This window comes from Taudactylus pleione, unplaced genomic scaffold (assembly GCF_031769625.1).
Source record: "Taudactylus pleione unplaced genomic scaffold, aTauple2 ptg000085l, whole genome shotgun sequence".
In the NCBI taxonomy this organism is placed as follows: Eukaryota; Metazoa; Chordata; class Amphibia; order Anura; family Myobatrachidae; genus Taudactylus; species Taudactylus pleione.
In genome coordinates this window covers 5,362,613-5,390,310 of record NW_028284487.1, presented here as the reverse complement: position 1 = coordinate 5,390,310, position 27,698 = coordinate 5,362,613, and the positions used below count along the sequence as shown (strand labels likewise).

The 27,698-nt window shown below is 33.8% G+C and overlaps 36 non-coding genes across 36 annotated transcripts; all 36 read right to left on the bottom strand.

Annotated features, from left to right (window-relative positions):
* Positions 1–856: 856 nt before the first annotated feature.
* Positions 857–938, bottom strand: TRNAS-CGA (transfer RNA serine (anticodon CGA)). Its single transcript has one exon. It is a non-coding gene; the product is annotated as a tRNA-Ser (tRNA).
* A 207-nt stretch (positions 939–1,145) lies between these two features.
* Positions 1,146–1,227, bottom strand: TRNAS-UGA (transfer RNA serine (anticodon UGA)). Its single transcript has one exon. It is a non-coding gene; the product is annotated as a tRNA-Ser (tRNA).
* Positions 1,228–2,169: 942 nt separating this feature from the next.
* Positions 2,170–2,251, bottom strand: TRNAS-CGA (transfer RNA serine (anticodon CGA)). Its single transcript has one exon. It is a non-coding gene; the product is annotated as a tRNA-Ser (tRNA).
* Positions 2,252–3,461: 1,210 nt separating this feature from the next.
* Positions 3,462–3,543, bottom strand: TRNAS-CGA (transfer RNA serine (anticodon CGA)). Its single transcript has one exon. It is a non-coding gene; the product is annotated as a tRNA-Ser (tRNA).
* Positions 3,544–4,755: 1,212 nt separating this feature from the next.
* On the bottom strand, positions 4,756–4,837 carry TRNAS-CGA (transfer RNA serine (anticodon CGA)). Its single transcript has one exon. It is a non-coding gene; the product is annotated as a tRNA-Ser (tRNA).
* A 203-nt stretch (positions 4,838–5,040) lies between these two features.
* Positions 5,041–5,122, bottom strand: TRNAS-UGA (transfer RNA serine (anticodon UGA)). Its single transcript has one exon. It is a non-coding gene; the product is annotated as a tRNA-Ser (tRNA).
* Positions 5,123–6,064: 942 nt separating this feature from the next.
* On the bottom strand, positions 6,065–6,145 carry TRNAS-CGA (transfer RNA serine (anticodon CGA)). Its single transcript has one exon. It is a non-coding gene; the product is annotated as a tRNA-Ser (tRNA).
* A 1,212-nt stretch (positions 6,146–7,357) lies between these two features.
* On the bottom strand, positions 7,358–7,439 carry TRNAS-CGA (transfer RNA serine (anticodon CGA)). Its single transcript has one exon. It is a non-coding gene; the product is annotated as a tRNA-Ser (tRNA).
* A 193-nt stretch (positions 7,440–7,632) lies between these two features.
* On the bottom strand, positions 7,633–7,714 carry TRNAS-UGA (transfer RNA serine (anticodon UGA)). The gene has a single exon. It is a non-coding gene; the product is annotated as a tRNA-Ser (tRNA).
* Positions 7,715–8,657: 943 nt separating this feature from the next.
* TRNAS-CGA (transfer RNA serine (anticodon CGA)) lies at positions 8,658–8,739 on the bottom strand. Its single transcript has one exon. It is a non-coding gene; the product is annotated as a tRNA-Ser (tRNA).
* Positions 8,740–8,946: 207 nt separating this feature from the next.
* On the bottom strand, positions 8,947–9,028 carry TRNAS-UGA (transfer RNA serine (anticodon UGA)). Its single transcript has one exon. It is a non-coding gene; the product is annotated as a tRNA-Ser (tRNA).
* A 943-nt stretch (positions 9,029–9,971) lies between these two features.
* Positions 9,972–10,053, bottom strand: TRNAS-CGA (transfer RNA serine (anticodon CGA)). The gene has a single exon. It is a non-coding gene; the product is annotated as a tRNA-Ser (tRNA).
* A 495-nt stretch (positions 10,054–10,548) lies between these two features.
* Positions 10,549–10,630, bottom strand: TRNAS-UGA (transfer RNA serine (anticodon UGA)). Its single transcript has one exon. It is a non-coding gene; the product is annotated as a tRNA-Ser (tRNA).
* A 942-nt stretch (positions 10,631–11,572) lies between these two features.
* On the bottom strand, positions 11,573–11,654 carry TRNAS-CGA (transfer RNA serine (anticodon CGA)). The gene has a single exon. It is a non-coding gene; the product is annotated as a tRNA-Ser (tRNA).
* A 193-nt stretch (positions 11,655–11,847) lies between these two features.
* On the bottom strand, positions 11,848–11,929 carry TRNAS-UGA (transfer RNA serine (anticodon UGA)). Its single transcript has one exon. It is a non-coding gene; the product is annotated as a tRNA-Ser (tRNA).
* Positions 11,930–12,871: 942 nt separating this feature from the next.
* On the bottom strand, positions 12,872–12,953 carry TRNAS-CGA (transfer RNA serine (anticodon CGA)). Its single transcript has one exon. It is a non-coding gene; the product is annotated as a tRNA-Ser (tRNA).
* A 193-nt stretch (positions 12,954–13,146) lies between these two features.
* On the bottom strand, positions 13,147–13,228 carry TRNAS-UGA (transfer RNA serine (anticodon UGA)). Its single transcript has one exon. It is a non-coding gene; the product is annotated as a tRNA-Ser (tRNA).
* A 943-nt stretch (positions 13,229–14,171) lies between these two features.
* Positions 14,172–14,253, bottom strand: TRNAS-CGA (transfer RNA serine (anticodon CGA)). Its single transcript has one exon. It is a non-coding gene; the product is annotated as a tRNA-Ser (tRNA).
* A 193-nt stretch (positions 14,254–14,446) lies between these two features.
* On the bottom strand, positions 14,447–14,528 carry TRNAS-UGA (transfer RNA serine (anticodon UGA)). The gene has a single exon. It is a non-coding gene; the product is annotated as a tRNA-Ser (tRNA).
* Positions 14,529–15,471: 943 nt separating this feature from the next.
* On the bottom strand, positions 15,472–15,553 carry TRNAS-CGA (transfer RNA serine (anticodon CGA)). The gene has a single exon. It is a non-coding gene; the product is annotated as a tRNA-Ser (tRNA).
* A 207-nt stretch (positions 15,554–15,760) lies between these two features.
* On the bottom strand, positions 15,761–15,842 carry TRNAS-AGA (transfer RNA serine (anticodon AGA)). Its single transcript has one exon. It is a non-coding gene; the product is annotated as a tRNA-Ser (tRNA).
* Positions 15,843–16,785: 943 nt separating this feature from the next.
* Positions 16,786–16,867, bottom strand: TRNAS-CGA (transfer RNA serine (anticodon CGA)). The gene has a single exon. It is a non-coding gene; the product is annotated as a tRNA-Ser (tRNA).
* A 495-nt stretch (positions 16,868–17,362) lies between these two features.
* On the bottom strand, positions 17,363–17,444 carry TRNAS-UGA (transfer RNA serine (anticodon UGA)). The gene has a single exon. It is a non-coding gene; the product is annotated as a tRNA-Ser (tRNA).
* A 942-nt stretch (positions 17,445–18,386) lies between these two features.
* On the bottom strand, positions 18,387–18,468 carry TRNAS-CGA (transfer RNA serine (anticodon CGA)). The gene has a single exon. It is a non-coding gene; the product is annotated as a tRNA-Ser (tRNA).
* Positions 18,469–19,685: 1,217 nt separating this feature from the next.
* TRNAS-CGA (transfer RNA serine (anticodon CGA)) lies at positions 19,686–19,767 on the bottom strand. Its single transcript has one exon. It is a non-coding gene; the product is annotated as a tRNA-Ser (tRNA).
* A 193-nt stretch (positions 19,768–19,960) lies between these two features.
* On the bottom strand, positions 19,961–20,042 carry TRNAS-UGA (transfer RNA serine (anticodon UGA)). The gene has a single exon. It is a non-coding gene; the product is annotated as a tRNA-Ser (tRNA).
* A 943-nt stretch (positions 20,043–20,985) lies between these two features.
* TRNAS-CGA (transfer RNA serine (anticodon CGA)) lies at positions 20,986–21,067 on the bottom strand. The gene has a single exon. It is a non-coding gene; the product is annotated as a tRNA-Ser (tRNA).
* A 207-nt stretch (positions 21,068–21,274) lies between these two features.
* TRNAS-UGA (transfer RNA serine (anticodon UGA)) lies at positions 21,275–21,356 on the bottom strand. The gene has a single exon. It is a non-coding gene; the product is annotated as a tRNA-Ser (tRNA).
* Positions 21,357–22,298: 942 nt separating this feature from the next.
* Positions 22,299–22,380, bottom strand: TRNAS-CGA (transfer RNA serine (anticodon CGA)). Its single transcript has one exon. It is a non-coding gene; the product is annotated as a tRNA-Ser (tRNA).
* A 207-nt stretch (positions 22,381–22,587) lies between these two features.
* Positions 22,588–22,669, bottom strand: TRNAS-UGA (transfer RNA serine (anticodon UGA)). The gene has a single exon. It is a non-coding gene; the product is annotated as a tRNA-Ser (tRNA).
* Positions 22,670–23,617: 948 nt separating this feature from the next.
* On the bottom strand, positions 23,618–23,699 carry TRNAS-CGA (transfer RNA serine (anticodon CGA)). Its single transcript has one exon. It is a non-coding gene; the product is annotated as a tRNA-Ser (tRNA).
* Positions 23,700–24,928: 1,229 nt separating this feature from the next.
* Positions 24,929–25,010, bottom strand: TRNAS-CGA (transfer RNA serine (anticodon CGA)). The gene has a single exon. It is a non-coding gene; the product is annotated as a tRNA-Ser (tRNA).
* A 204-nt stretch (positions 25,011–25,214) lies between these two features.
* Positions 25,215–25,296, bottom strand: TRNAS-UGA (transfer RNA serine (anticodon UGA)). The gene has a single exon. It is a non-coding gene; the product is annotated as a tRNA-Ser (tRNA).
* Positions 25,297–26,239: 943 nt separating this feature from the next.
* On the bottom strand, positions 26,240–26,321 carry TRNAS-CGA (transfer RNA serine (anticodon CGA)). The gene has a single exon. It is a non-coding gene; the product is annotated as a tRNA-Ser (tRNA).
* Positions 26,322–26,525: 204 nt separating this feature from the next.
* Positions 26,526–26,607, bottom strand: TRNAS-UGA (transfer RNA serine (anticodon UGA)). Its single transcript has one exon. It is a non-coding gene; the product is annotated as a tRNA-Ser (tRNA).
* Positions 26,608–27,550: 943 nt separating this feature from the next.
* On the bottom strand, positions 27,551–27,632 carry TRNAS-CGA (transfer RNA serine (anticodon CGA)). The gene has a single exon. It is a non-coding gene; the product is annotated as a tRNA-Ser (tRNA).
* Between the last annotated feature and the right edge of the window lie 66 nt (positions 27,633–27,698).

The window sequence follows — 27,698 nt, the reverse complement described above, 5'->3', positions numbered from 1 at the left end:
TAGAATTAGCACACCTGCCACTGCACAATCATAAATTTGTTTATTAACATGCATTTTCTCTCATCATTCATTACATCTCTGCAGATCTCTCAAGATCAAATTTTGCATTGTTTAGTGGCAGTATGGATATTGTGAAAGGCACATCATAGGATTCTGCAAATGTATATGTGAAATAATTAGTTCATAACATCAAGGCTGCAAACTAGGATTAAATCAGGATTAGGATACAATGGTGAGTATGATGGTTTCCAAAAAATATTGATTTTAATTTTTCAATTACTGTTTATGTTTTAAAAAGAAACAGCTCATGTCAGTGTTTTAGAGATATATTTAAGATTAACTTTAAGATGGGAAAGATTTCCTAAGCTTGGTGGCAATTGTTGATTATGATGAAGATGATAATATGTTCTGGAATGAACAAATAAACTTTGTTATGTATCTTACAAAGTGGCTGATGGAAATAATTGCAATACATTCACTGTAATTCCACAGATAGCACTACAGTTTTGTGATATTTGAAAGTATCTGATATGCACATTTCTTCCTAGTGCTGCTGATTTGTTAATTAAAAGTTTAGTTGTTATGAACAAAACTAATTTTAACTCAGATCTACACATAAATAACCATTACATCATGAAACAGTAAAAAAAAATTGGAGATGGTTTGACGACATGTTCCTAAAATGCAGGAAGAGCCTCACTGTCTGAGATCACGTGCTTCAAAAGCAGTCCATTGTGAAATAGCATGCAGGTGAAGGTGATTTAGGATGAGACATTTACATTGTTCAACATAACATATTTTGCTTTTCTACATCTTAAATGCATATTGTGTTTTTAAATAAGTTTGAAAAGCAAAACGTAGCTGGCAGGATTTGAACCTGCGTGGGGAAACCCCAATGGATTTCGACTCCATCGCCTTAACCACTCGGCCACAACTACCTGCACGTTGATTTTTTGATGAGCTTCTGTGGAAAAATAATTGCTTTCCATTTCATGATTGTCATTTAAAACCTGTTGCAATTTCTATTTGGTGGCAGCTATATTAATAGACAAACTATGGGAAATATAATAGCTAGTATAGTTTCCTAGAAAATAAAGGAGTCAAGGAAGTATGATCTTTGTTTTTTACATGCTCGAAAAGCAAGACGTAGCTGGTAGGATTTGAACCTGCGCAAGGAAACCCCAATGGATTTCAAGTCCATCGCCTTAACCACTCGGCCACAACTACTTCTATACCACTACCTGACATTACCTGGAGTACAAAATAATTTATTATCGTTCTGTTTATTTCATTGGTCCCATGCTTATTTAATGTAGAATTAGCACACCTGCCACTGCACAATCATAAATTTGTTTATTAACATGCATTTTCTCTCATCATTCATTACATCTCTGCAGATCTCTCAAATCCAATTTTGCATTCTTTAGTGGCAGTATGGATATTGTGAAAGGCACATCATAGGATTCTGCAAATGTATATGTGAAATAATTAGTTCATAACATCAAGGCTGCAAACTAGGATTAAATCAGGATTAGGATACAATGGTGAGTATGATGGTTTCCAAAAAATATTGATTTTAATTTTTCAATTACTGTTTATGTTTTAAAAAGAAACAGCTCATGTCAGTGTTTTAGAGATATATTTAAGATTAACTTTAAGATGGGAAAGATTTCCTAAGCTTGGTGGCAATTGTTGATTATGATGAAGATGATAATATGTTCTGGAATGAACAAATAAACTTTGTTATGTATCTTACAAAGTGGCTGATGGAAATAATTGCAATACATTCACTGTAATTCCACAGATAGCACTACAGTTTTGTGATATTTGAAAGTATCTGATATGCACATTTCTTCCTAGTGCTGCTGATTTGTTAATTAAAAGTTTAGTTGTTATGAAGAAAACAAATTTTAACTCAGATCTGCACATAAATAACCATTACATCATGAAACAGTAAAAAAAAATTGGAGATGGTTTGATGACATGTTCCTAAAATGCAGGAAGAGCCTCACTGTCTGAGATCACGTGCTTCAAAAAGTAGTCCATTGTTAAATAGGATGCAGGTGAAGGTGATTTAGGATGAGACAGTTACATTGCTCAACATAACATATTTTGCTTTTCTACATCTTAAATGCATATTGTGTTTTTAAATAAGTTTGAAAAGCAAAACATAGCTGGCAAGATTTGAACCTGCGTGGGGAAACCCCAATGGATTTCGACTCCATCGCCTTAACCACTCGGCCACAACTACCTGCACATTGATTTTTTGATGAGCTTCTGTGGAAAAATAATTGCTTTCCATTTCATGATTGTCATTTAAAACCTGTTGCAATTTCTATTTGGTGGCTGCTATATTAATAGACAAACTATGGGAAATATAATAGCTAGTATAGTTTCCTAGAAAATAAATGAGTCAAGGAAGTATGATCTTTGTTTTTTACATGCTCGAAAAGAAGACGTAGCTGGCAGGATTTGAACCTGCGCGGGGTCCATCACCTTAACCACTCGGCCACAACCACTTCTATACCTCTAGCCGACATTACCTGGAGTACAAAATAATTTATTATCATTCTGTTTATTTCATTGGTCCCATGCTTATTTAATGTAGAATTAGCACACCTGCCACTGCACAATCATAAATTTGTTTATTAACATGCATTTTCTCTCATCATTCATTACATCTCTGCAGATCTCTCAAATCCAATTTTGCATTCTTTAGTGGCAGTATGGATATTGTGAAAGGCACATCATAGGATTCTGCAAATGTATATGTGAAATAATTAGTTCATAACATCAAGGCTGCAAACTAGGATTAAATCAGGATTAGGATACAATGGTGAGTATGATGGTTTCCAAAAAATATTGATTTTAATTTTTGAATTACTGTTTATGTTTTAAAAAGAAACAGCTCATGTCAGTGTTATAGAGATATATTTAAGATTAACTTTAAGATGGGAAAGATTTCCTAAGCTTGGTGGCAATTGTTGATTATGATGAAGATGATAATATGTTCTGGAATGAACAAATAAACTTTGTTATGTATCTTACAAAGTGGCTGATGGAAATAATTGCAATACATTCACTGTAATTCCACAGATAGCACTACAGTTTTGTGATATTTGAAAGTATCTGATATGCACATTTCTTCCTAGTGCTGCTGATTTGTTAATTAAAAGTTTAGTTGTTATGAACAAAACAAATTTTAACTCAGATCTGCACATAAATAACCATTACATCATGAAACAGTAAAAAAAAATTGGAGATGGTTTGATGACATGTTCCTAAAATGCAGGAAGAGCCTCACTGTCTGAGATCACGTGCTTCAAAAAGCAGTCCATTGTTAAATAGGATGCAGGTGAAGGTGATTTAGGATGAGACAGTTACATTGCTCAACATAACATATTTTGCTTTTCTACATCTTAAATGCATATTGTGTTTTTAAATAAGTTTGAAAAGCAAAACATAGCTGGCAAGATTTGAACCTGCGTGGGGAAACCCCAATGGATTTCGACTCCATCGCCTTAACCACTCGGCCACAACTACCTGCACGTTGATTTTTTGATGAGCTTCTGTGGAAAAATAATTGCTTTCCATTTCATGATTGTCATTTAAAACCTGTTGCAATTTCTATTTGGTGGCTGCTATATTAATAGACAAACTATGGGAAATATAATAGCTAGTATAGTTTCCTAGAAAATAAATGAGTCAAGGAAGTATGATCTTTGTTTTTTACATGCTCGAAAAGCAAGACGTAGCTGGCAGGATTTGAACCTGCGCGGGGTCCATCACCTTAACCACTCCGCCACAACCACTTCTATACCTCTAGCCGACATTACCTGGAGTACAAAATAATTTATTATCATTCTGTTTATTTCATTGGTCCCATGCTTATTTAATGTAGAATTAGCACACCTGCCACTGCACAATCATAAATTTGGTTATTAACATGCATTTTCTCTCATCATTCATTACATCTCTGCAGATCTCTCAAGATCAAATTTTGCATTGTTTAGTGGCAGTATGGATATTGTGAAAGGCACATCATAGGATTCTGCAAATGTATATGTGAAATAATTAGTTCATAACATCAAGGCTGCAAACTAGGATTAAATCAGGATTAGGATACAATGGTGAGTATGATGGTTTCCAAAAAATATTGATTTAAATTTTTCAATTACTGTTTATGTTTTAAAAAGAAACAGCTCATGTCAGTGTTATAGAGATATATTTAAGATTAACTTAAAGATGGGAAAGATTTCCTAAGCTTGGTGGCAATTGTTGATTATGATGAAGATGATAATATGTTCTGGAATGAACAAATAAACTTTGTTATGTATCTTACAAAGTGGCTGATGGAAATAATTGCAATACATTCACTGTAATTCCACAGATAGCACTACAGTTTTGTGATATTTGAAAGTATCTGATATGCACATTTCTTCCTAGTGCTGCTGATTTGTTAATTAAAAGTTTAGTTGTTATGAACAAAACAAATTTTAACTCAGATCTACACATAAATAACCATTACATCATGAAACAGTAAAAAAAAATTGGAGATGGTTTGATGACATGTTCCTGAAATGCAGGAAGAGCCTCACTGTCTGAGATCACGTGCTTCAAAAAGTAGTCCATTGTTAAATAGGATGCAGGTGAAGGTGATTTAGGATGAGACAGTTACATTGCTCAACATAACATATTTTGCTTTTCTACATCTTAAATGCATATTGTGTTTTTAAATAAGTTTGAAAAGCAAAACGTAGCTGACAAGATTTGAACCTGCGTGGGGAAACCCCAATGGATTTCGACTCCATCGCCTTAACCACTCGGCCACAACTACCTGCACGTTGATTTTTTGATGAGCTTCTGTGGAAAAATAATTGCTTTCCATTTCATGATTGTCATTTAAAACCTGTTGCAATTTCTATTTGGTGGCTGCTATATTAATAGACAAACTATGGGAAATATAATAGCTAGTATAGTTTCCTAGAAAATAAAGGAGTCAAGGAAGATCTTTGTTTTTTACATGCTCGAAAAGCAAGACGTAGCTGGTAGGATTTAAAACTGCGCAGGGAAACCCCAATGGATTTCAAGTCCATCGCCTTAACCACTCGGCCACAACTACTTCTATACCACTACCTGACATTACCTGGAGTACAAAATAATTTATTATCGTTCTGTTGATTTCATTGGTCCCATGCTTATTTAATGTAGAATTAGCACACCTGCCACTGCACAATCATAAATTTGTTTATTAACATGCATTTTCTCTCATCATTCATTACATCTCTGCAGATCTCTCAAATCCAATTTTGCATTCTTTAGTGGCAGTATGGATATTGTGAAAGGCACATTATAGGATTCTGCAAATGTATATGTGAAATAATTAGTTCATAACATCAAGGCTGCAAACTAGGATTAAATCAGGATTAGGATACAATGGTGAGAATGATGGTTTCCAAAAAATATTGATTTTAATTTTTCAATTACTGTTTATGTTTTAAAAAGAAACAGCTCATGTCAGTGTTATAGAGATATATTTAAGATTAACTTAAAGATGGGAAAGATTTCCTAAGCTTGGTGGCAATTGTTGATTATGATGAAGATGATAATATGTTCTGGAATGAACAAATAAACTTTGTTATGTATCTTACAAATTGGCTGATGGAAATAATTGCAATACATTCACTGTAATTCCACAGATAGCACTACAGTTTTGTGATATTTGAAAGTATCTGATATGCACATTTCTTCCTAGTGCTGCTGATTTGTTAATTAAAAGTTTAGTTGTTATGAACAAAACAAATTTTAACTCAGATCTGCACATAAATAACCATTACATCATGAAACAGTAAAAAAAAATTGGAGATGGTTTGATGACATGTTCCTAAAATGCAGGAAGAGCCTCACTGTCTGAGATCACGTGCTTCAAAAAGTAGTCCATTGTTAAATAGGATGCAGGTGAAGGTGATTTAGGATGAGACAGTTACATTGCTCAACATAACATATTTTGCTTTTCTACATCTTAAATGCATATTGTGTTTTTAAATAAGTTTGAAAAGCAAAACATAGATGGCAAGATTTGAACCTGCGTGGGGAAACCCAATGGATTTCGAATCCATCGCCTTAACCACTCGGCCACAACTACCTGCACGTTGATTTTTTGATGAGCTTCTGTGGAAAAATAATTGCTTTCCATTTCATGATTGTCATTTAAAACCTGTTGCAATTTCTATTTGGTGGCTGCTATATTAATAGACAAACTATGGGAAATATAATAGCTAGTATAGTTTCCTAGAAAATAAATGAGTCAAGGAAGTATGATCTTTGTTTTTTACATGCGCGAAAAGCAAGACGTAGCTGGCAGGATTTGAACCTGCGCGGGGTCCATCACCTTAACCACTCCACCACAACCACTTCTATACCTCTAGCCGACATTACCTGGAGTACAAAATAATTTATTATCATTCTGTTTATTTCATTGGTCCCATGCTTATTTAATGTAGAATTAGCACACCTGCCACTGCACAATCATAAATTTGTTTATTAACATGCATTTTCTCTCATCATTCATTACATCTCTGCAGATCTCTCAAGATCAAATTTTGCATTGTTTAGTGGCAGTATGGATATTGTGAAAGGCACATCATAGAATTCTGCAAATGTATATGTGAAATAATTAGTTCATAACATCAAGGCTGCAAACTAGGATTAAATCAGGATTAGGATGCAATGGTGAGTATGATGGTTTCCAAAAAATATTGATTTAAATTTTTCAATTACTGTTTATGTTTTAAAAAGAAACAGCTCATGTCAGTGTTATAGAGATATATTTAAGATTAACTTAAAGATGGGAAAGATTTCCTAAGCTTGGTGGCAATTGTTGATTATGATGAAGATGATAATATGTTCTGGAATGAACAAATAAACTTTGTTATGTATCTTAAAAAGTGGCCGATGGAAATAATTGCAATACATTCACTGTAATTCCACAGATAGCACTACAGTTTTGTGATATTTGAAAGTATCTGATATGCACATTTCTACCTAGTGCTGCTGATTTGTTAATTAAAAGTTTAGTTGTTATTAACAAAACTAATTTTAACTCAGATCTACACATAAATAACCATTACATCATGAAACAGTAAAAAAAAATTGGAGATGGTTTAATGACATGTTCCTAAAATGCTGGAAGAGCCTCACTGTCAGAGATCACGTGCTTCAAAAAGCAGTCCATTGTGAAATAGGATGCAGGTGAAGGTGATTTAGGATGAGACAGTTACATTGTTCAACATAACATATTTTGCTTTTCTACATCTTAAATGCATATTGTGTTTTTAAATAAGTTTGAAAAGCAAAACGTAGCTGGCAGGATTTGAACCTGCGCGGGGAAACCCCAATGTATTTCGAGTCCATCGCCTTAACCACTCGGCCACAACTACCTGCACGTTGATTTTTTGATGAGCTTCTGTGGAAAAATAGTTGCTTTCCATTTCATGATTGTCATTTAAAACCTGTTGCAATTTCTATTTGGTAGCTGCTATATTAATAGACAAACTATGGGAAATATAATAGCTAGTATAGTTTCCTAGAAAATAAAGGAGTCTCTGTTTTTGACACGCTCGAAAAGCAAGACTTAGCTGGCAGGATTTGAACCTGCGCAGGGAAACCCAAATAGATTTCAAGTCCATCGCCTTAACCACTCGGCCACAACTACTTCTATACCACTACCAGACATTACATGGAATACAAAATAATTTATTATCGTTCTGCTTATTTCATTGGTCCCATGCTTTTTTAATGTAGAATTAGCACACCTGCCACTGCACAATCATAAATTTGTTTATTAACATGCATTTTCTCTCATCATTCATTTCATCTCTGCAGATCTCTCAAGATCAAATTTTGCATTCTTTAGTGGCAGTATGGATATTGTGAAAGGCACATCATAGGATTCTGCAAATGTATATGTGAAATAATTAGTTCATAACATCAAGGCTGCAAACTAGGATTAAATCAGGATTAGGATACAATGGTGAGAATGATGGTTTCCAAAAAATATTGATTTTAATTTTTCAATTACTGTTTATGTTTTAAAAAGAAACAGCTCAAGTCAGTGTTATAGAGATATATTTAAGATTAACTTTAAGATGGGAAAGATTTCCTGAGCTTGGTGGCAATTGTTGATTATGATGAAGATGATAATATGTTCTGGAATTAACAAATAAACTTTGTTATGTATCTTAAAAAGTGGCCGATGGAAATAATTGCAATACATTCACTGTAATTCCACAGATAGCACTTCAGTTTTGTGATATTTGAAAGTATCTGATATGCACATTTCTTCCTAGTGCTGCTGATTTGTTAATTAAAAGTTTAGTTTTTATTAACAAAACTAATTTTAACTCAGATCTACACATAAATAACCATTACATCATGAAACAGTAAAAAAAAATTGGAGATGGTTTAATGACATGTTCCTAAAATGCAGGAAGAGCCTCACTGTCTGAGATCACGTGCTTCAAAAAGCAGTCCATGGTGAAATAGGATGCAGGTGAAGGTGATTTAGGATGAGACAGTTACATTGTTCAACATAACATATTTTGCTTTTCTACATCTTAAATGCATATTGTGTTTTTAAATAAGTTTGAAAAGCAAAACGTAGCTGGCAGGATTTGAACCTGCGCGGGGAAACCCCAATGTATTTCGAGTCCATCGCCTTAACCACTCGGCCACAACTACCTGCACGTTGATTTTGTGATGAGCTTCTGTGGAAAAATAATTGCTTTCCATTTCATGATTGTCATTTAAAACCTGTTGCAATTTCTATTTGGTAGCTGCTATATTAATAGACAAACTATGGGAAATATAATAGCTAGTATAGTTTCCTAGAAAATAAATGAGTCAAGGAAGTATGATCTCTGTTTTTGACATGCTCGAAAAGCAAGACGTAGCTGGCAGGATTTGAACCTGCGCAGGGAAACCCCAAAAGATTTCAAGTCCATCGCCTTAACCACTCAGCCACAACTACTTCTATATCTCTACCCGACATTACCTGGAGTACAAAATTATTTATTATCGTTCTGTTTATTTCATTGGTCCCATGCTTATTTAATGTAGAATTAGCACACCTGCCACTGCACAATCATAAATTTGTTTATTAACATGCATTTACTCTCATCATTCATTTCATCTCTGCAGATCTCTCAAGATCAAATTTTGAATTCTTTAGTGGCAGTATGGATATTGTGAAAGGCACATCAAAGGATTCTGCAAATGTATATGTGAAATAATTAGTTCATAACATCAAGGCTGCAAACTAGGATTAAATCAGGATTAGGATACAATGGTGAGTATGATGGTTTCCAAAAAATATTGATTTAAATTTTTCAATTACTGTTTATGTTTTAAAAAGAAACAGCTCATGTCAGTGTTATAGAGATATATTTAAGATTAACTTTAAGATGGGAAAGATTTCCTGAGCTTGGTGGCAATTGTTGATTATGATGAAGATGATAATATGTTCTGGAATGAACAAATAAACTTTGTTATGTATCTTACAAAGTGGCTGATGGAAATAATTGCAATACATTCACTGTAATTCCACAGATAGCACTACAGTTTTGTGATATTTGAAAGTATCTGATATGCACATTTCTTCCTAGTGCTGCTGATTTGTTAATTAAAAGTTTAGTTGTTATTAACAAAACAAATTTTAACTCAGATCTACACATAAATAACCATTACATCATAAAACAGTAAAAACAAATTGGAGATGGTTTGATGACATGTTCCTAAAATGCAGGAAGAGCCTCACTGTCTGAGATCACGTGCTTCAAAACGCAGTCCATTGTGAAATAGGATGCAAGTGAAGGTGATTTAGGATGAGACAGTTACATTGTTCAACATAACATATTTTGCTTTTCTACATCTTAAATGCATATTGTGTTTTTAAATAAGTTTGAAAAGCAAAACGTAGCTGGCAAGATTTGAACCTGCGCGGGGAAACCCCAATGGATTTCGACTCCACCGCCTTAACCACTCGGCCACAACTACCTGCACGTTGATTTTTTGATGAGCTTCTGTGGAAAAATAATTGCTTTCCATTTCATGATTGTCATTTAAAACCTGTTGCAATTTCTATTTGGTGGCTGCTATATTAATAGACAAACTATGGGAAATATAATAGCTAGTATAGATGATGATGAATAGCTAGTATAGATGATGAAGATGATAATATGTTCTGGAATGAACAAATAAACTTTGTTATGTATCTTACAAAGTGGCTGATGGAAATAATTGCAATACATTCACTGTAATTCCACAGATAGCACTACAGTTTTGTGATATTTGAAAGTATCTGATATGCACATTTCTTCCTAGTGCTGCTGATTTGTTAATTAAAAGTTTAGTTGTTATGAACAAAACAAATTTTAACTCAGATCTACACATAAATAACCATTACATCATGAAACAGTAAAAAAAAATTCCTAGAAAATAAATGAGTCAAGGAAGTATGATCTTTGTTTTTTACATGCTTGAAAAGCAAGACGTAGCTGGTAGGATTTGAACCTGCGCAGGGAAACCCAAATGGATTTCAAGTCCATCACCTTAACCACTCGGCCACAACTACTTCTATACCACTACCTGACATTACCTGGAGTACAAAATAATTTATTATCGTTCTGTTTATTTCATTGGTCCCATGCTTATTTAATGTAGAATTAGCACACCTGCCACTGCACAATCATAAATTTGTTTATTAACATGCATTTTCTCTCATCATTCATTACATCTCTGCAGATCTCTCAAATCCAATTTTGCATTCTTTAGTGGCAGTATGGATATTGTGAAAGGCACATCATAGGATTCTGCAAATGTATATGTGAAATAATTAGTTCATAACATCAAGGCTGCAAACTAGGATTAAATCAGGATTAGGATACAATGGTGAGTATGATTGTTTCCAAAAAATATTGATTTTAATTTTTCAATTACTGTTTATGTTTTAAAAAGAAACAGCTCATGTCAGTGTTATAGAGATATATTTAAGATTAACTTTAAGATGGGAAAGATTTCCTAAGCTTGGTGGCAATTGTTGATTATGATGAAGATGATAATATGTTCTGGAATGAACAAATAAACTTTGTTATGTATCTTACAAAGTGGCTGATGGAAATAATTGCAATACATTCACTGTAATTCCACAGATAGCACTACAGTTTTGTGATATTTGAAAGTATCTGATATGCACATTTCTTCCTAGTGCTGCTGATTTGTTAATTAAAAGTTTAGTTGTTATGAACAAAACAAATTTTAACTCAGATCTACACATAAATAACCATTACATCATGAAACAGTAAAAAAAAATTGGAGATGGTTTGATGACATGTTCCTAAAATGCAGGAAGAGCCTCACTGTCTGAGATCACGTGCTTCAAAAAGTAGTCCATTGTTAAATAGGATGCAGGTGAAGGTGATTTAGGATGAGACAGTTACATTGTTCAACATAACATATTTTGCTTTTCTACATCTTAAATGCATATTGTGTTTTTAAATAAGTTTGAAAAGCAAAAGGAAGCTGGCAGGATTTGAATCTGCGCGGGGAAACCCCAATGGATTTCGAGTCCATCGCCTTAACCACTCAGCCACAACTACCTGCACGGTGATTTCTTGATGAGCTTCTGTGGAAAAATAATTGCTTTCCATTTCATGATTGTCATTTAAAACCTGTTGCAATTTCTATTTGGTAGCTGCTATATTAATAGACAAACTATGGGAAATATAATAGCTAGTATAGTTTCCTAGAAAATAAAGGAGTCTCTGTTTTTGACATGCTCGAAAAGCAAGACTTAGCTGGCAGGATTTGAACTTGCGTGGGGAAACCCCAATAGATTTCAAGTCCATCGCCTTAACCACTCGGCCACAACTACTTCTATACCACTGCCAGACATTACCTGGTGTACAAAATAATTTATTATCGTTCTGTTTATGTCATTGGTCCATGCTTATTTAATGTAGAATTAGCACACCTGCCACTGCACAATCATAAATTTGTTTATTAACATGCATTTTCTCTCATCATTCATTTCATCTCTGCAGATCTCTCAAGATCAAATTTTGCATTCTTTAGTGGCAGTATGGATATTGTGAAAGGCACATCATAGGATTCTGCAAATGTATATGTGAAATAATTAGTTCATAACATCAATGCTGCAAACTAGGATTAAATCAGGATTAGGATACAATGGTGAGAATGATGGTTTCCAAAAAATATTGATTTCAATTTTTCAATTACTGTTTATGTTTTAAAAAGAATCAGCTCATGTCAGTGTTATAGAGATATATTTAAGATTAACTTTAAGATGGGAAAGATTTCCTGAGCTTGGTGGCAATTGTTGATTATGATGAAGATGATAATATGTTCTGGAATGAACAAATAAACTTTGTTATGTATCTTAAAAAGTGGCCGATGGAAATAATTGCAATACATTCACTGTAATTCCACAGATAGCACTACAGTTTTGTGATATTTGAAAGTATCTGATATGCACATTTCTACCTAGTGCTGCTGATTTGTTAATTAAAAGTTTAGTTGTTATTAACAAAACTAATTTTAACTCAGATCTACACATAAATAACCATTACATCATGAAACAGTAAAAAAAAATTGGAGATGGTTTAATGACATGTTCCTAAAATGCTGGAAGAGCCTCACTGTCAGAGATCACGTGCTTCAAAAAGCAGTCCATTGTGAAATAGGATGCAGGTGAAGGTGATTTAGGATGAGACAGTTACATTGTTCAACATAACATATTTTGCTTTTCTACATCTTAAATGCATATTGTGTTTTTAAATAAGTTTGAAAAGCAAAACGTAGCTGGCAGGATTTGAACCTGCGCGGGGAAACCCCAATGTATTTCGAGTCCATCGCCTTAACCGCTCGGCCACAACTACCTGCACGTTGATTTTTTGATGAGCTTCTGTGGAAAAATAATTGCTTTCCATTTCATGATTGTCATTTAAAACCTGTTGCAATTTCTATTTGGTAGCTGCTATATTAATAGACAAACTATGGGAAATATAATAGCTAGTATAGTTTCCTAGAAAATAAAGGAGTCTCTGTTTTTGACACGCTCGAAAAGCAAGACTTAGCTGGCAGGATTTGAACCTGCGCGGGGAAACCCAAATAGATTTCAAGTCCATCGCCTTAACCACTCGGCCACAACTACTTCTATACCACTACCAGACATTACCTGGAATACAAAATAATTTATTATCGTTCTGCTTATTTCATTGGTCCCATGCTTATTTAATGTAGAATTAGCACACCTGCCACTGCACAATCATAAATTTGTTTATTAACATGCATTTTCTCTCATCATTCATTTCATCTCTGCAGATCTCTCAAGATCAAATTTTGCATTCTTTAGTGGCAGTATGGATATTGTGAAAGGCACATCATAGGATTCTGCAAATGTATATGTGAAATAATTAGTTCATAACATCAATGCTGCAAACTAGGATTAAATCAGGATTAGGATACAATGGTGAGAATGATGGTTTCCAAAAAATATTGATTTCAATTTTTCAATTACTGTTTATGTTTTAAAAAGAATCAGCTCATGTCAGTGTTATAGAGATATATTTAAGATTAACTTTAAGATGGGAAAGATTTCCTGAGCTTGGTGGCAATTGTTGATTATGATGAAGATGATAATATGTTCTGGAATGAACAAATAAACTTTGTTATGTATCTTAAAAAGTGGCCGATGGAAATAATTGCAATACATTCACTGTAATTCCACAGATAGCACTACAGTTTTGTGATATTTGAAAGTATCTGATATGCACATTTCTACCTAGTGCTGCTGATTTGTTAATTAAAAGTTTAGTTGTTATTAACAAAACTAATTTTAACTCAGATCTACACATAAATAACCATTACATCATGAAACAGTAAAAAAAAATTGGAGATGGTTTAATGACATGTTCCTAAAATGCTGGAAGAGCCTCACTGTCAGAGATCACGTGCTTCAAAAAGCAGTCCATTGTGAAATAGGATGCAGGTGAAGGTGATTTAGGATGAGACAGTTACATTGTTCAACATAACATATTTTGCTTTTCTACATCTTAAATGCATATTGTGTTTTTAAATAAGTTTGAAAAGCAAAACGTAGCTGGCAGGATTTGAACCTGCGCGGGGAAACCCCAATGTATTTCGAGTCCATCGCCTTAACCACTCGGCCACAACTACCTGCACGTTGATTTTTTGATGAGCTTCTGTGGAAAAATAATTGCTTTCCATTTCATGATTGTCATTTAAAACCTGTTGCAATTTCTATTTGGTAGCTGCTATATTAATAGACAAACTATGGGAAATATAATAGCTAGTATAGTTTCCTAGAAAATAAAGGAGTCTCTGTTTTTGACACGCTCGAAAAGCAAGACTTAGCTGGCAGGATTTGAACCTGCGCGGGGAAACCCAAATAGATTTCAAGTCCATCGCCTTAACCACTCGGCCACAACTACTTCTATACCACTACCAGACATTACCTGGAATACAAAATAATTTATTATCGTTCTGCTTATTTCATTGGTCCCATGCTTATTTAATGTAGAATTAGCACACCTGCCACTGCACAATCATAAATTTGTTTATTAACATGCATTTTCTCTCATCATTCATTTCATCTCTGCAGATCTCTCAAGATCAAATTTTGCATTCTTTAGTGGCAGTATGGATATTGTGAAAGGCACATCATAGGATTCTGCAAATGTATATGTGAAATAATTAGTTCATAACATCAAGGCTGCAAACTAGGATTAAATCAGGATTAGGATACAATGGTGAGAATGATGGTTTCCAAAAAATATTGATTTTAATTTTTCAATTACTGTTTATGTTTTAAAAAGAAACAGCTCATGTCAGTGTTATAGAGATATATTTAAGATTAACTTTAAGATGGGAAAGATTTCCTGAGCTTGGTGGCAATTGTTGATTATGATGAAGATGATAATATGTTCTGGAATTAACAAATAAACTTTGTTATGTATCTTAAAAAGTGGCCGATGGAAATAATTGCAATACATTCACTGTAATTCCACAGATAGCACTTCAGTTTTGTGATATTTGAAAGTATCTGATATGCACATTTCTTCCTAGTGCTGCTGATTTGTTAATTAAAAGTTTAGTTTTTATTAACAAAACTAATTTTAACTCAGATCTACACATAAATAACCATTACATCATGAAACAGTAAAAAAAAATTGGAGATGGTTTAATGACATGTTCCTAAAATGCAGGAAGAGCCTCACTGTCTGAGATCACGTGCTTCAAAAAGCAGTCCATGGTGAAATAGGATGCAGGTGAAGGTGATTTAGGATGAGACAGTTACATTGTTCAACATAACATATTTTGCTTTTCTACATCTTAAATGCATATTGTGTTTTTAAATAAGTTTGAAAAGCAAAACGTAGCTGGCAGGATTTGAACCTGCGCGGGGAAACCCCAATGTATTTCGAGTCCATCGCCTTAACCACTCGGCCACAACTACCTGCACGTTGATTTTGTGATGAGCTTCTGTGGAAAAATAATTGCTTTCCATTTCATGATTGTCATTTAAAACCTGTTGCAATTTCTATTTGGTAGCTGCTATATTAATAGACAAACTATGGGAAATATAATAGCTAGTATAGTTTCCTAGAAAATAAATGAGTCAAGGAAGTATGATCTCTGTTTTTGACATGCTCGAAAAGCAAGACGTAGCTGGCAGGATTTGAACCTGCGCAGGGAAACCCCAAAAGATTTCTAGTCCATCGCCTTAACCACTCAGCCACAACTACTTCTATATCTCTACCCGACATTACCTGGAGTACAAAATTATTTATTATCGTTCTGTTTATTTCATTGGTCCCATGCTTATTTAATGTAGAATTAGCACACCTGCCACTGCACAATCATAAATTTGTTTATTAACATGCATTTACTCTCATCATTCATTTCATCTCTGCAGATCTCTCAAGATCAAATTTTGAATTCTTTAGTGGCAGTATGGATATTGTGAAAGGCACATCAAAGGATTCTGCAAATGTATATGTGAAATAATTAGTTCATAACATCAAGGCTGCAAACTAGGATTAAATCAGGATTAGGATACAATGGTGAGTATGATGGTTTCCAAAAAATATTGATTTAAATTTTTCAATTACTGTTTATGTTTTAAAAAGAAACAGCTCATGTCAGTGTTATAGAGATATATTTAAGATTAACTTTAAGATGGGAAAGATTTCCTGAGCTTGGTGGCAATTGTTGATTATGATGAAGATGATAATATGTTCTGGAATGAACAAATAAACTTTGTTATGTATCTTACAAAGTGGCTGATGGAAATAATTGCAATACATTCACTGTAATTCCACAGATAGCACTACAGTTTTGTGATATTTGAAAGTATCTGATATGCACATTTCTTCCTAGTGCTGCTGATTTGTTAATTAAAAGTTTAGTTGTTATTAACAAAACAAATTTTAACTCAGATCTACACATAAATAACCATTACATCATAAAACAGTAAAAACAAATTGGAGATGGTTTGATGACATGTTCCTAAAATGCAGGAAGAGCCTCACTGTCTGAGATCACGTGCTTCAAAACGCAGTCCATTGTGAAATAGGATGCAAGTGAAGGTGATTTAGGATGAGACAGTTACATTGTTCAACATAACATATTTTGCTTTTCTACATCTTAAATGCATATTGTGTTTTTAAATAAGTTTGAAAAGCAAAACGTAGCTGGCAAGATTTGAACCTGCGCGGGGAAACCCCAATGGATTTCGACTCCACCGCCTTAACCACTCGGCCACAACTACCTGCACGTTGATTTTTTGATGAGCTTCTGTGGAAAAATAATTGCTTTCCATTTCATGATTGTCATTTAAAACCTGTTGCAATTTCTATTTGGTGGCTGCTATATTAATAGACAAACTATGGGAAATATAATAGCTAGTATAGATGATGATGAATAGCTAGTATAGATGATGAAGATGATAATATGTTCTGGAATGAACAAATAAACTTTGTTATGTATCTTACAAAGTGGCTGATGGAAATAATTGCAATACATTCACTGTAATTCCACAGATAGCACTACAGTTTTGTGATATTTGAAAGTATCTGATATGCACATTTCTTCCTAGTGCTGCTGATTTGTTAATTAAAAGTTTAGTTGTTATGAACAAAACAAATTTTAACTCAGATCTACACATAAATAACCATTACATCATGAAACAGTAAAAAAAAATTCCTAGAAAATAAATGAGTCAAGGAAGTATGATCTTTGTTTTTTACATGCTTGAAAAGCAAGACGTAGCTGGTAGGATTTGAACCTGCGCAGGGAAACCCAAATGGATTTCAAGTCCATCACCTTAACCAGTCGGCCACAACTACTTCTATACCACTCCCTGACATTACCTGGAGTACAAAATAATTTATTATCGTTCTGTTTATTTCATTGGTCCCATGCTTATTTAATGTAGAATTAGCACACCTGCCACTGCACAATCATAAATTTGTTTATTAACATGCATTTTCTCTCATCATTCATTACATCTCTGCAGATCTCTCAAATCCAATTTTGCATTCTTTAGTGGCAGTATGGATATTGTGAAAGGCACATCATAGGATTCTGCAAATGTATATGTGAAATAATTAGTTCATAACATCAAGGCTGCAAACTAGGATTAAATCAGGATTAGGATACAATGGTGAGTATGATTGTTTCCAAAAAATATTGATTTTAATTTTTCAATTACTGTTTATGTTTTAAAAAGAAACAGCTCATGTCAGTGTTATAGAGATATATTTAAGATTAACTTTAAGATGGGAAAGATTTCCTAAGCTTGGTGGCAATTGTTGATTATGATGAAGATGATAATATGTTCTGGAATGAACAAATAAACTTTGTTATGTATCTTACAAAGTGGCTGATGGAAATAATTGCAATACATTCACTGTAATTCCACAGATAGCACTACAGTTTTGTTATATTTGAAAGTATCTGATATGCACATTTCTTCCTAGTGCTGCTGATTTGTTAATTAAAAGTTTAGTTGTTATGAACAAAACAAATTTTAACTCAGATCTACACATAAATAACCATTACATCATGAAACAGTAAAAAAAAATTGGAGATGGTTTGATGACATGTTCCTAAAATGCAGGAAGAGCCTCACTGTCTGAGATCACGTGCTTCAAAAAGTAGTCCATTGTTAAATAGGATGCAGGTGAAGGTGATTTAGGATGAGACAGTTACATTGTTCAACATAACATATTTTGCTTTTCTACATCTTAAATGCATATTGTGTTTTTAGATAAGTTTGAAAAGCAAAAGGAAGCTGGCAGGATTTGAATCTGCGCGGGGAAACCCCAATGGATTTCGAGTCCATCGCCTTAACCACTCAGCCACAACTACCTGCACGGTGATTTCTTGATGAGCTTCTGTGGAAAAATAATTGCTTTCCATTTCATGATTGTCATTTAAAACCTGTTGCAATTTCTATTTGGTAGCTGCTATATTAATAGACAAACTATGGGAAATATAATAGCTAGTATAGTTTCCTAGAAAATAAAGGAGTCTCTGTTTTTGACATGCTCGAAAAGCAAGACTTAGCTGGTAGGATTTGAACCTGCGCAGGGAAACCCAAATGGATTTCAAGTCCATCACCTTAACCAGTCGGCCACAACTACTTCTATACCACTACCTGACATTACCTGGAGTACAAAATAATTTATTATCGTTCTGTTTATTTCATTGGTCCCATGCTTATTTAATGTAGAATTAGCACACCTGCCACTGCACAATCATAAATTTGTTTATTAACATGCATTTTCTCTCATCATTCATTACATCTCTGCAGATCTCTCAAATCCAATTTTGCATTCTTTAGTGGCAGTATGGATATTGTGAAAGGCACATCATAGGATTCTGCAAATGTATATGTGAAATAATTAGTTCATAACATCAAGGCTGCAAACTAGGATTAAATCAGGATTAGGATACAATGGTGAGTATGATTGTTTCCAAAAAATATTGATTTCAATTTTTCAATTACTGTTTATGTTTTAAAAAGAATCAGCTCATGTCAGTGTTATAGAGATATATTTAAGATTAACTTTAAGATGGGAAAGATTTCCTGAGCTTGGTGGCAATTGTTGATTATGATGAAGATGATAATATGTTCTGGAATGAACAAATAAACTTTGTTATGTATCTTAAAAAGTGGCCGATGGAAATAATTGCAATACATTCACTGTAATTCCACAGATAGCACTACAGTTTTGTGATATTTGAAAGTATCTGATATGCACATTTCTACCTAGTGCTGCTGATTTGTTAATTAAAAGTTTAGTTGTTATTAACAAAACTAATTTTAACTCAGATCTACACATAAATAACCATTACATCATGAAACAGTAAAAAAAAATTGGAGATGGTTTAATGACATGTTCCTAAAATGCTGGAAGAGCCTCACTGTCAGAGATCACGTGCTTCAAAAAGCAGTCCATTGTGAAATAGGATGCAGGTGAAGGTGATTTAGGATGAGACAGTTACATTGTTCAACATAACATATTTTGCTTTTCTACATCTTAAATGCATATTGTGTTTTTAAATAAGTTTGAAAAGCAAAACGTAGCTGGCAGGATTTGAACCTGCGCGGGGAAACCCCAATGTATTTCGAGTCCATCGCCTTAACCACTCGGCCACAACTACCTGCACGTTGATTTTTTGATGAGCTTCTGTGGAAAAATAATTGCTTTCCATTTCATGATTGTCATTTAAAACCTGTTGCAATTTCTATTTGGTAGCTGCTATATTAATAGACAAACTATGGGAAATATAATAGCTAGTATAGTTTCCTAGAAAATAAAGGAGTCTCTGTTTTTGACACGCTCGAAAAGCAAGACTTAGCTGGCAGGATTTGAACCTGCGCGGGGAAACCCAAATAGATTTCAAGTCCATCGCCTTAACCACTCGGCCACAACTACTTCTATACCACTACCAGACATTACCTGGAATACAAAATAATTTATTATCGTTCTGCTTATTTCATTGGTCCCATGCTTATTTAATGTAGAATTAGCACACCTGCCACTGCACAATCATAAATTTGTTTATTAACATGCATTTTCTCTCATCATTCATTTCATCTCTGCAGATCTCTCAAGATCAAATTTTGCATTCTTTAGTGGCAGTATGGATATTGTGAAAGGCACATCATAGGATTCTGCAAATGTATATGTGAAATAATTAGTTCATAACATCAATGCTGCAAACTAGGATTAAATCAGGATTAGGATACAATGGTGAGAATGATGGTTTCCAAAAAATATTGATTTCAATTTTTCAATTACTGTTTATGTTTTAAAAAGAATCAGCTCATGTCAGTGTTATAGAGATATATTTAAGATTAACTTTAAGATGGGAAAGATTTCCTGAGCTTGGTGGCAATTGTTGATTATGATGAAGATGATAATATGTTCTGGAATGAACAAATAAACTTTGTTATGTATCTTAAAAAGTGGCCGATGGAAATAATTGCAATACATTCACTGTAATTCCACAGATAGCACTACAGTTTTGTGATATTTGAAAGTATCTGATATGCACATTTCTACCTAGTGCTGCTGATTTGTTAATTAAAAGTTTAGTTGTTATTAACAAAACTAATTTTAACTCAGATCTACACATAAATAACCATTACATCATGAAACAGTAAAAAAAAATTGGAGATGGTTTAATGACATGTTCCTAAAATGCTGGAAGAGCCTCACTGTCAGAGATCACGTGCTTCAAAAAGCAGTCCATTGTGAAATAGGATGCAGGTGAAGGTGATTTAGGATGAGACAGTTACATTGTTCAACATAACATATTTTGCTTTTCTACATCTTAAATGCATATTGTGTTTTTAAATAAGTTTGAAAAGCAAAACGTAGCTGGCAGGATTTGAACCTGCGCGGGGAAACCCCAATGTATTTCGAGTCCATCGCCTTAACCACTCGGCCACAACTACCTGCACGTTGATTTTTTGATGAGCTTCTGTGGAAAAATAATTGCTTTCCATTTCATGATTGTCATTTAAAACCTGTTGCAATTTCTTTTTGGTAGCTGCTATATTAATAGACAAACTATGGGAAATATAATAGCTAGTATAGTTTCCTAGAAAATAAAGGAGTCAAGGAAGTATGATCTCTGTTTTTGACATGCTCGAAAAGCAAGACTTAGCTGGCAGGATTTGAACCTGCGCGGTGAAACCCCAATGGATTTCAAGTCCATCGCCTTAACCACTCGGCCACAACTACTTCTATACCACTACCTGACATTAGCTGGAGTACAAAATAATTTATTATCGTTCTGTTTATTTCATTGGTCCCATGCTTATTTAATGTAGAATTAGCACACCTGCCACTGCACAATCATAAATTTGTTTATTAACATGCATTTTCTCTCATCATTCATTACATCTCTGCAGATCTCTCAAATCCAACTTTGCATTCTTTAGTGGCAGTATGGATATTGTGAAAGGCACATCATAGGATTCTGCAAATGTATATGTGAAATAATTAGTTCATAACATCAAGGCTGCAAACTAGGATTAAATCAGGATTAGGATACAATGGTGAGTATGATTGTTTCCAAAAAATATTGATTTTAATTTTTCAATTACTGTTTATGTTTTAAAAAGAAACAGCTCATGTCAGTGTTATAGAGATATATTTAAGATTAACTTTAAGATGGGAAAGATTTCCTAAGCTTGGTGGCAATTGTTGATTATGATGAAGATGATAATATGTTCTGGAATGAACAAATAAACTTTGTTATGTATCTTACAAAGTGGCTGATGGAAATAATTGCAATACATTCACTGTAATTCCACAGATAGCACTACAGTTTTGTGATATTTGAAAGTATCTGATATGCACATTTCTTCCTAGTGCTGCTGATTTGTTAATTAAAAGTTTAGTTGTTATGAACAAAACAAATTTTAACTCAGATCTACACATAAATAACCATTACATCATGAAACAGTAAAAAAAAATTGGAGATGGTTTGATGACATGTTCCTAAAATGCAGGAAGAGCCTCACTGTCTGAGATCACGTGCTTCAAAAAGTAGTCCATTGTTAAATAGGATGCAGGTGAAGGTGATTTAGGATGAGACAGTTACATTGTTCAACATAACATATTTTGCTTTTCTACATCTTAAATGCATATTGTGTTTTTAAATAAGTTTGAAAAGCAAAAGGAAGCTGGCAGGATTTGAATCTGCGCGGGGAAACCCCAATGGATTTCGAGTCCATCGCCTTAACCACTCAGCCACAACTACCTGCACGGTGATTTCTTGATGAGCTTCTGTGGAAAAATAATTGCTTTCCATTTCATGATTGTCATTTAAAACCTGTTGCAATTTCTTTTTGGTAGCTGCTATATTAATAGACAAACTATGGGAAATATAATAGCTAGTATAGTTTCCTAGAAAATAAAGGAGTCAAGGAAGTATGATCTCTGTTTTTGACATGCTCGAAAAGCAAGACTTAGCTGGCAGGATTTGAACCTGCGCGGTGAAACCCCAATGGATTTCAAGTCCATCGCCTTAACCACTCGGCCACAACTACTTCTATACCACTACCAGACATTACCTGGAGTACAAAATTATTTATTATCGTTCTGTTTATTTCATTGGTCCCATGCTTATTTAATGTAGAATTAGCACACCTGCCACTGCACAATCAAAAATTTGTTTATTAACATGCATATTCTCACATCATTCATTTCATCTCTGCAGATCTCTCAAGATCAAATTTTGCATTCTTTAGTTGCAGTATGGATATTGTGAAAGGCACATCATAGGATTCTGCAAATGTATATGTGAAATAATTAGTTCATAACATCAAGGCTGCAAACTAGGATTAAATCAGGATTAGGATACAATGGTGAGTATGATGCTTTCCAAAAAATATTGATTTAAATTTTTCAATTACTGTTTATGTTTTAAAAAGAAACAGCTCATGTCAGTGTTATAGAGATATATTTAAGATTAACTTTAAGATGGGAAAGATTTCCTGAGCTTGGTGGCAATTGTTGATTATGATGAAGATGATAATATGTTCTGGAATGAACAAATAAACTTTGTTATGTATTTTAAAAAGTGGCCGATGGAAATAATTGCAATACATTCACTGTAATTCCACAGATAGCACTACAGTTTTGTGATATTTGAAAGTATCTGATATGCACATTTCTACCTAGTGCTGCTGATTTGTTAATTAAAAGTTTAGTTGTTATTAACAAAACTAATTTTAACTCAGATCTACACATAAATAACCATTACATCATGAAACAGTAAAAAAAAATTGGAGATGGTTTAATGACATGTTCCTAAAATGCTGGAAGAGCCTCACTGTCAGAGATCACGTGCTTCAAAAAGCAGTCCATTGTGAAATAGGATGCAGGTGAAGGTGATTTAGGATGAGACAGTTACATTGTTCAACATAACATATTTTGCTTTTCTACATCTTAAATGCATATTGTGTTTTTAAATAAGTTTGAAAAGCATAACGTAACGTAGCTGGCAGGATTTGAACCTGCGCAGGGAAACCCCAATGGATTTCGAGTCCATCGCCTTAACCACTCGGCCACAACTACCTGCACGTTGATTTTGTGATGAGCTTCTGTGGAAAAATAATTGCTTTCCATTTCATGATTGTCATTTAAAACCTGTTGCAATTTCTATTTGGTAGCTGCTATATTAATAGACAAACTATGGGAAATATAATAGCTAGTATAGTCTCCTAGAAAATAAAGGAGTCAAGGAAGTATGTCTGTTTTTGGCGTGCTCGAAAAGCAAGATGTAGCTGGTAGGATTTGAACCTGTGCGGGGAAACCCCAATGGATTTCAAGACGATCGTCTTAACCACTCGGCCACAACTACTTCTATACCACTGCCAGACATTACCTGGAGTACAAAATAATTTATTATCATTCTGTTTATTTCATTGGTCCCATGCTTATTTAATGTAGAATTAGCACACCTGCCACTGCACAATCATAAATTTGTTTATTAACATGCATTTTCTCTCATCATTCATTTCATCTCTGCAGATCTCTCAAGATCAAATTTTGGATTCTTTAGTGGCAGTATGGATATTGTGAAAGGCACATCATAGGATTCTGCAAATGTATATGTGAAATAATTAGTTCATAACATCAAGGCTGCAAACTAGGATTAAATCAGGATTAGGATACAATGGTGAGAATGATGGTTTCCAAAAAATATTGATTTAAATTTTTCAATTACTGTTTATGTTTTAAAAAGAAACAGCTCATGTCAGTGTTATAGAGATATATTTAAGATTAACTTTAAGATGGGAAAGATTTCCTGAGCTTGGTGGCAATTGTTGATTATGATGAAGATGATAATATGTTCTGGAATGAACAAATAAACTTTGTTATGTATCTTAAAAAGTGGCCGATGGAAATAATTGCAATACATTCACTGTAATTCTACAGATAGCACTACAGTTTTGTGATATTTGAAAGTATCTGATATGCACATTTCTTCCTAGTGCTGCTGATTTGTTAATTAAAAGTTTAGTTTTTATTAACAAAACTAATTTTAACTCAGATCTACACATAAATAACCATTACATCATGAAACAGTAAAAAAAAATTGGAGATGGTTTAATGACATGTTCCTAAAATGCAGGAAGAGCTTCACTGTCTTAGATCACGTGCTTCAAAAAGCAGTCCATTGTGAAATAGGATGCAGGTGAAGGTGATTTAGGATGAGACAGTTACATTGTTCAACATAACATATTTTGCTTTTCTACATCTTAAATGCATATTGTGTTTTTAAATAAGTTTGAAAAGCAAAACGTAGCTGGCAGGATTTGAACCTGCGCGGGGAAACCCCAATGTATTTCGAGTTCATCGCCTTAACCACTCGGCCACAACTACCTGCACATTGATTTTGTGATGAGCTTCTGTGGAAAAATAATTGCTTTCCATTTCATGATTGTCATTTAAAAGCTGTTGCAATTTCTATTTGGTAGCTGCTATATTAATAGACAAACTATGGGAAATATAATAGCTAGTATAGTCTCCTAGAAAATAAAGGAGTCAAGGAAGTATGTCTGTTTTTGGCGTGCTCGAAAAGCAAGGTGTAGCTGGTAGGATTTGAACCTGTGCGGGGAAACCCCAAAGGATTTCAAGTCCATCGCCTTAACCACTCGGCCACAACTACTTCTATACCACTACCAGACATTACCTGGAGTACAAAATAATTTATTATCATTCTGTTTATTTCATTGGTCCCATGCTTATTTAATGTAGAATTAGCACACCTGCCACTGCACAATCATAAATTTGTTTATTAACATGCATTTTCTCTCATCATTCATTTCATCTCTGCAGATCTCTCAAGATCAAATTTTGCATTCTTTAGTGGCAGTATGGATATTGTGAAAGGCACATCATAGGATTCTGCAAATGTATATGTGAAATAATTAGTTCATAACATCAAGGCTGCAAACTAGGATTAAATCAGGATTAGGATACAATGGTGAGAATGATGGTTTCCAAAAAATATTGATTTTAATTTTTCAATTACTGTTTATGTTTTAAAAAGAAACAGGTCATGTCAGTGTTATAGAGATATATTTAAGATTAACTTTAAGATGGGAAAGATTTCCTGAGCTTGGTGGCAATTGTTGATTATGATGAAGATGATAATATGTTCTGGAATTAACAAATAAACTTTGTTATGTATCTTAAAAAGTTGCCGATGGAAATAATTGCAATACATTCACTGTAATTCCACAGATAGCACTTCAGTTTTGTGATATTTGAAAGTATCTGATATGCACATTTCTTCCTAGTGCTGCTGATTTGTTAATTAAAAGTTTAGTTTTTATTAACAAAACTAATTTTAACTCAGATCTACACATAAATAACCATTACATCATGAAACAGTAAAAAAAAATTGGAGATGGTTTAATGACATGTTCCTAAAATGCAGGAAGAGCTTCACTGTCTTAGATCACGTGCTTCAAAAAGCAGTCCATTGTGAAATAGGATGCAGGTGAAGGTGATTTAGGATGAGACAGTTACATTGTTCAACATAACATATTTTGCTTTTCTACATCTTAAATGCATATTGTGTTTTTAAATAAGTTTGAAAAGCAAAACGTAGCTGGCAGGATTTGAACCTGCGCGGGGAAACCCCAATGTATTTCGAGTCCATCGCCTTAACCACTCGGCCACAACTACCTGCACATTGATTTTGTGATGAGCTTCTGTGGAAAAATAATTGCTTTCCATTTCATGATTGTCATTTAAAAGCTGTTGCAATTTCTATTTGGTAGCTGCTATATTAATAGACAAACTATGGGAAATATAATAGCTAGTATAGTCTCCTAGAAAATAAAGGAGTCAAGGAAGTATGTCTGTTTTTGGCGTGCTCGAAAAGCAAGGTGTAGCTGGTAGGATTTGAACCTGTGCGGGGAAACCCCAAAGGATTTCAAGTCCATCGCCTTAACCACTCGGCCACAACTACTTCTATACCACTACCAGACATTACCTGGAGTACAAAATAATTTATTATCATTCTGTTTATTTCATTGGTCCCATGCTTATTTAATGTAGAATTAGCACACCTGCCACTGCACAATCATAAATTTGTTTATTAACATGCATTTTCTCTCATCATTAATTTCATCTCTGCAGATCTCTCAAGATCAAATTTTGCATTCTTTAGTGGCAGTATGGATATTGTGAAAGGCACATCATAGGATTCTGCAAATGTATATGTGAAATAATTAGTTCATAACATCAAGGCTGCAAACTAGGATTAAATCAGGATTAGGATACAATGGTGAGAATGATGGTTTCCAAAAAATATTGATTTTAATTTTTCAATTACTGTTTATGTTTTAAAAAGAAACAGGTCATGTCAGTGTTATAGAGATATATTTAAGATTAACTTTAAGATGGGAAAGATTTCCTGAGCTTGGTGGCAATTGTTGATTATGATGAAGATGATAATATGTTCTGGAATTAACAAATAAACTTTGTTATGTATCTTAAAAAGTGGCCGATGGAAATAATTGCAATACATTCACTGTAATTCCACAGATAGCACTTCAGTTTTGTGATATTTGAAAGTATCTGATATGCACATTTCTTCCTAGTGCTGCTGATTTGTTAATTAAAAGTTTAGTTTTTATTAACAAAACTAATTTTAACTCAGATCTACACATAAATAACCATTACATCATGAAACAGTAAAAAAAAATTGGAGATGGTTTAATGACATGTTCCTAAAATGCAGGAAGAGCTTCACTGTCTTAGATCACGTGCTTCAAAAAGCAGTCCATTGTGAAATAGGATGCAGGTGAAGGTGATTTAGGATGAGACAGTTACATTGTTCAACATAACATATTTTGCTTTTCTACATCTTAAATGCATATTGTGTTTTTAAATAAGTTTGAAAAGCAAAACGTAGCTGGCAGGATTTGAACCTGCGCGGGGAAACCCCAATGTATTTCGAGTCCATCGCCTTAACCACTCGGCCACAACTACCTGCACATTGATTTTGTGATGAGCTTCTGTGGAAAAATAATTGCTTTCCATTTCATGATTGTCATT